The sequence below is a fragment of the Salmo salar genome, chromosome ssa28 (assembly GCF_905237065.1).
Source record: "Salmo salar chromosome ssa28, Ssal_v3.1, whole genome shotgun sequence".
Classification (NCBI taxonomy): Eukaryota; Metazoa; Chordata; class Actinopteri; order Salmoniformes; family Salmonidae; genus Salmo; species Salmo salar.
The window spans coordinates 23662517-23668898 of NC_059469.1; positions in this window are offsets into that span (position 1 = coordinate 23662517).

Genomic DNA, 6382 nt, shown 5'->3' on the forward strand with positions numbered 1-6382 from the left:
TAGGTTTTCTCCATCTGTTGGTGTGCAACACTTGCATAACAAGTTAGCTATATTTTCAGCACCAGCCAGGTTCACCTCCTATTGATTGCGCTGCGGTTGCCGCCAGTTGTCTTTTAAATTTAATCTTTATTTAACTTGGCAAGTCAGGTAAGAACAAATTCTTATTTATAATGAAGGCCTACCCCGGCCAAACCTTGATGATGTAGCGCTGCCCTATGGCACTCCCAATCACGGTCGGATGTGATACAGCCTGAATTCGAACCAGGGACTGTAGTAAAGCCTCTTGCACTTAGATGCAGTGCCTTAGACTGCTGCGATACTCAGGAGCCATGACCAATATATATATATATATATATATATATGTATGTATATATGTATGTATATGTAAAATGTGTGTGTTTATATATATATGTGTGTGTGTGTGTATGTATATATATGTGTGTGTGTGTGTGTGTGTGTGTGTGTGTGTGTGTGTGTGTGTGATATATATATATATATGAATATATGTATATTAGTTTTCTTGCACCTTATTTGTGGAACAATCTTCAAAATGTTCTTTAATTTGATGTTTTGGTGCCTCTAGGGCAATTCAGAAGGCTGATTGAGGACCTTATTAATGATGAATGTGTTTGTTTTTATGACCGTGTTTTTCTTTCTACTTGCATTATGTATTAATAGCTTTTTTTTAATGTATGTAATTCAGAGCTCATCTGTAGAAGAGACCTTGGTCTCAGTATGACTCCCTGATAAAATAAAGGTTAAATAAAGAAATAAAATAAAGAAATTAGCAAATGCCTTTTTTTAAGAAGCTTATCACCTTAGAAAATCAAAAGAGAAAATCCCCACAAAGTTTCTGGCAGGTTTTACTAGTGGACTTGGATGATGGCCCAGGGGTACTGTGGAACTGTTTGATCCTACATTATTAGAGGACTCAAATGAACTCTCAGCTTAGACACGAGCCAAGTGGAGCCAAGCCCTCCGAGAGAGGACCTGAGCCGCCCTGCCATCCACCATATCAGTGAATAATTTAACACATCATATCAAGATCATTTGTTTTAGATGTCTTTTGTCTTTTAGCTACCGCAAACAGAATTTATTAGAGGAAAGAGGTGTATCTCTCAAAGTCTTTCTGATGGCATCAAAGCCAAGGCTTTGCCCTTATGGTTATTATCCTAACCAAGATTATGTCTTTCAGCTGGAGTGTTCTCTAGCTGTCACCAGTAATCTGTGCGGCCAACATTGCTTTGATAGGGTAAGTACTCATTTGATCTTCCATCTTTTGACATCTGGACTGTCCATGGAGTCTATTTTAAAGCCTTTAATTATATAGATAAATGACTAAGCAAACATAACATAGGCTACATGTTGGTTATGAAAATATACATTTACTTTAATACTAGAGTAGTGTAACAGTGCTGTAATTGGCTTGTTCCCAGGCTGGCTCTTTCACTTTAGCGTGTAATTATTCGAATGACTATATTGCAAAACCGCGGGAGAATCTCATGGTGAGCAGTTTTACAAAGAGCCTATAGCAACCCCCTGATTCTACACTTTTGTCTCACTTATACATCTGTTTGAGGACTTTTCAAAAGTCACCACTATGATGAAGAAACTAAAATTAACTTCATCATGCAAGTGAAAAGTCATACCAATTTGAATTGCAATTTGAATATGAACCCTGACAAATTCTCAGCTTCATTGGCACTAAAAATGTAGGTATGCTAACTGAGACGATCTTGCCCTGAAACGTGTATTTTCAGTCTCCAATGATTTACAGAGGATGGGAGGTTTCAATCAGGCTTTTTCCATGTTTGGTCCAAGGGCACAAGCTGCTGTGGTGGAGCTAGGGTTGCATTTTAATTTTTTTACATTTATTTAACCTTTATTTAACGAGGCGAGTCAATTAAGAACAAATTCTTATTTACAATGACGGCCTACCCCGGCCAAACCTGGGAACGATGCTGGGCCAATTGTGCGCCACCCTATGGGACTCCCAATCATGGCCGGATGTGATACAGCCTGGATACAAACCAGAGACTGTAGTGATGCCTCTTGCACTGAGATGCAGTGCCTTAGACAGCTGTGCCACTCGGTAGAAGAAATTATAGAACCTTTCAATAAATTTCCTGGTTTTCCCAAAATCCCGGTTGGAGGATGCCCGGAGTCAGGAGGGGATAAGCAGGAAATCTGGAATCCTTCAAGCAGGATTTCTGGAAAACTATGAAATGTATTAAAAGTTCCTGGAATTTTTCAACCCTAGGTGGAGCTGTTGGAGGTTACTAGTTTTCATTTGTTCATTTGTCACTGTGTTTACTTTTCAGATCCTCCCTAGAGACCTGAAGACCAAAACTTTGGACAGTTCTTCCCCAGATAAATCTATGTTCATAGTCAGTGCACATGTAGGTGACTGATGTGGAAGTGCAAGGTTGGTGTAAATTACAGTCCATCTGTATGTGTGTGTGTGCTTAGTGTGTGCTTAGTGTGTTTTTAGTTAAGTGTTGGACCCCAGGAAAACTAGCTGTCACCATTGGCATTGGCTATTGGTGACCGTAATAAAACTTTTTTTTTATAAAAGTGTGTGTCTAACAGAAAAATGATTTATAGAGGGACTCATAGATGTTGTTCTATATCATTACATTATATCATTACACATCATCATACTCGGTTCCAGCTTAATGCATAGTCATAGACTCAAGAAGATGACAAAGCAAGCCATGATGTGCATGTACAATACCGTTCAAAAGTTTGGGGTCACTTAGAAATGTCCTTGTTTTTCAAAGAAAAGCACATTTTTTGTCCATTAAAATAACATGAAATTGCACAGATATACAGTGTAGACATTGTTAATGTTGTAAATGACTATTGTAGCTGGAAACGGCAGATTTTTTTAAATGGAATATCTAACATAGGCGTACAGAAGCCCATTATCAGCATCCATCACTCCTGTGTTCCAATAGCACGTTGTGTTAGCTAATCCAAGTATATCATTTTAAAAGGCTAATTGATCATGAAAAACTTGTTTGCAATTATGTTAGCACAGCTGAAAACTGTTGTTCTGATTAAAGAAGCAATAAAACTGGACTTCTTTAGACTAGTTGAGTATCTGGAGCTTTAGCAATTGTGGGTTCAATTACAGGCTCAAAATGGCCAGAAACAAAGACCTTTCTTCTGAAACTCATCAGTCTATTCTTGTTCTGAGAAATGAAGGCTATTTCATGCGAGAAATTGCAAAGAAACTGAAGATCTCATACAACGCTGTGTACTCCCTTCACAGAACAGCGCAAACTGTCTCTAACCAGAATAGAAAAAGGAGTGGGAGGCCCCAAGATGACAAGTACATTATATTGTCTAGTTTGAGAAACAGACGCCTCACAAGTTGCAAACTGGCAACTTCATTAAATAGTACCCGCAAAACACCAGTCTCAACGACAACAGTGAAGAGGCGACTCTGGGATGCTGGCCTTCTAGGCAGAGTTGCAAAGAAAAAGCCATATCCTCTTACATCTAGATGTTCCGCTAGCGGAACACCTGCTCCAATATCCAATGATAGGCGTGGCGCGAATTACAAATTCCTCAAAAATACAAAAACTTATCTAACCACACTGTCCGATTTCAAAAAGGCTTTACAGCGAAAGCAAAACATTAGATTATGTCAGCAGAGTACCCAGCCAGAAATAATCAGACACCCATTTTTCAAGCTAGCATATAATGTCACAAAAAACAAAACCACAGCTAAATGCAGCACTAACCTTTGATGATCTTCATCAGATGACATGCCTAGGACATTATGTTATACAATACATGCATGTTTTGTTCAATCAAGTTCATATTTATATCAAAAACCAGCTTTTTACATTAGCATGTGACGTTCAGAACTTGCATTCCCACCGAACACTTCCGGTGAATTTACTAAATTACTCACGATAAACATTCACAAAAACATAACAATTATTTTAATAATTATATATACAGAACTCCTTTGTGCAATCGAGGTGTCCGATTTTAAAATAGCTTTTCGGTGAAAGCACATTTTGCAATATTCTCAGTAGATAGCCCAGCCATCACGGCTAGCTATTTTGACACCCACCAAGTTTAGCCCTGACCAAACTCCGATTTACTATTAGAAAAGTTTGATTACCTTTGGTGTTCTTCGTCAGAATGCACTCCCAGGACTTCTACTTCAATAACAAATGTTGGTTTGGTTCAAAATAATCCATAGTTATATCCAAATAGCGGCGTTTTGTTCGTGCGTTCAAGACACTATCCAAGGGTGACGAAGGGTCACGCGCACGACGCATTTCAAGACAAAAAAATTCTAAATATTCCATTACCGTACTTCGAAGCATGTCAACCGCGGTTTAAAATCAATTTTTATGCCATTTTTCTCGTAAAAAAAGCAATAATATTCCGACCGGGAGTGGTGGTTTTCGTTCAAAGACGAAAGAATAAAAACATGGAGTCGACTCGTGCACGAGCCTGAGTCTCATAGTACTGTGACCGGCCACTATCCAAACGCGCTAATGTTTTTCAGCCAGAGCCTGCAAAGCCACGATTCAGCTTTTTGCCGCCTTCTGAGAGCCCATGGGAGCCGTAGGAAGTGTCACGTAACAGCAGAGATACCCTGTATTGGATAGAGATAATCAAGAAGGCCAAGAAATGGTCAGACAGGGTACTTCCTGTACAGAACCTTCTCAGGTTTTGGCCTGCCAAATGAGTTCTGTTATACTCACAGACACCATTCAAACAGTTTTAGAAACTTTGGAGTGTTTTCTATCCAAAGCTAATAATTATATGCATATTCTAGTTTCTGGGCAGGAGTAATAATCAGATTAAATCGGGTACGTTTTTTATCCGGCCGTGAAAATACTGCCCCCTAGCCATAACAGGATATCTCAGACTGGCCAATAAAAACAAAAGATTATGATGGTCAAAAGAACACAGACACTGGACAGAGGAAGATTGGAACAAAGGTTTTATGGACAAACAAATCTAAGTTTGAGGTGTTCGGATCACAAAGAAGAACATTCGTGAGACGCAGAAAAAATAAAAAGATGCTGGACGAGTGCTTGACGCCATCTGTCAAGAATGGTGGAGGCAATGTGATGGTCCGGGGATGCTTTGGTGGTGGTAAAGTGGGAGTTTTGCACAGAGTAAAAGGGATCTTGAAGAAGGAAGGCTATCACTCTATTTTGCAACGCCATGCCATACTCTGTGGATGGCACTTAATTGGAGACAATTTCCTCCTACAACAGGACAATGACCCAAAGCACAGCTCCAAATTATGCAAGAACTATTTAAGGAAGAAGCAGTCAGGTATTATTATGTCTATAATGGAGTGGCCAGTACAGCCACCGGATCTCAACCCTATTGAGCTGTTGTGGGAGCAGCTTGACCATATGGTATGTAAGAAGTGCCCATCAAGCCAATCCAACTTAAGAGAGGTGCTTCGGGAAGCATGGGGTGAAATCTCTTCAGAATACCACAACAAATTGACAACTAGAATGCCAAAGGTCTGCAAGGCTGTAATTGCTGCAAATGGAGGATTCTTTGACGAAAGCAAAGTTTGAAGACACAATTATTATTTCAATGAAAACCCATTATTTATAGCCTTGTCAACGTCTTGACTATATTTCCTATTCATTTTGCAACTCATTTCATGTATGTTTTCATAGAAAACAAGGACATTTCTAAGTGACCCCAAACTTTTGAACAGTAGTGTATGTCATTGCCACAGGAGGGTAGTCACTGTGGCAGGTAGCCTTAGAGTTTTTGGGAACAGGAATGATGGTGGTCAGCTTGAGACATGTTGGGATTACAGACTGGTAAAAGGAGAGGTTGAAAATTACTGTGAATATGCTTGCCAGCTGTTCTGCACATGCTCTGAGAACGTGTACTGGAATACCATCCTGCCACGCTGCCTTACGAGTGTTGACCTGATTAAAATCCCTACTCACATCAGCCTCGGAGAGCGAGATCACCCATTCCCCTGGGTTAATGGGGGCCCTCGTGCACGGCTCAGTGTGGTTTTTGTCCAAACGTGCATAAAATGCATTGAGTTCGTCCGGTAGAGAGGCATCGTTGGGCAGATCATGGCTTGGTCGTCCTTTGTCATCCGTAATGGACTGCATCCTGCCACATTCATTGGACATCAGAGCCTGTATAATAGAATTCCACTTTGTTCCTATATTGTCCTTTTGCTTGTTTGATGGCTCTGCGGCAATTGTAGCTGGACTTCTTGTACTTGTTTGTGTCCTCAGCCATAGCCTCAGGGTTGTCTGCGATAGCCCTGTGTGTGGCAGCCCTGTCCTTTAGTTTAACGCCAACCTCAGTTTTAATCCAAGGCTTTTGATTGGGGAAGCAGCGAACCTTCACTGTTGGGATA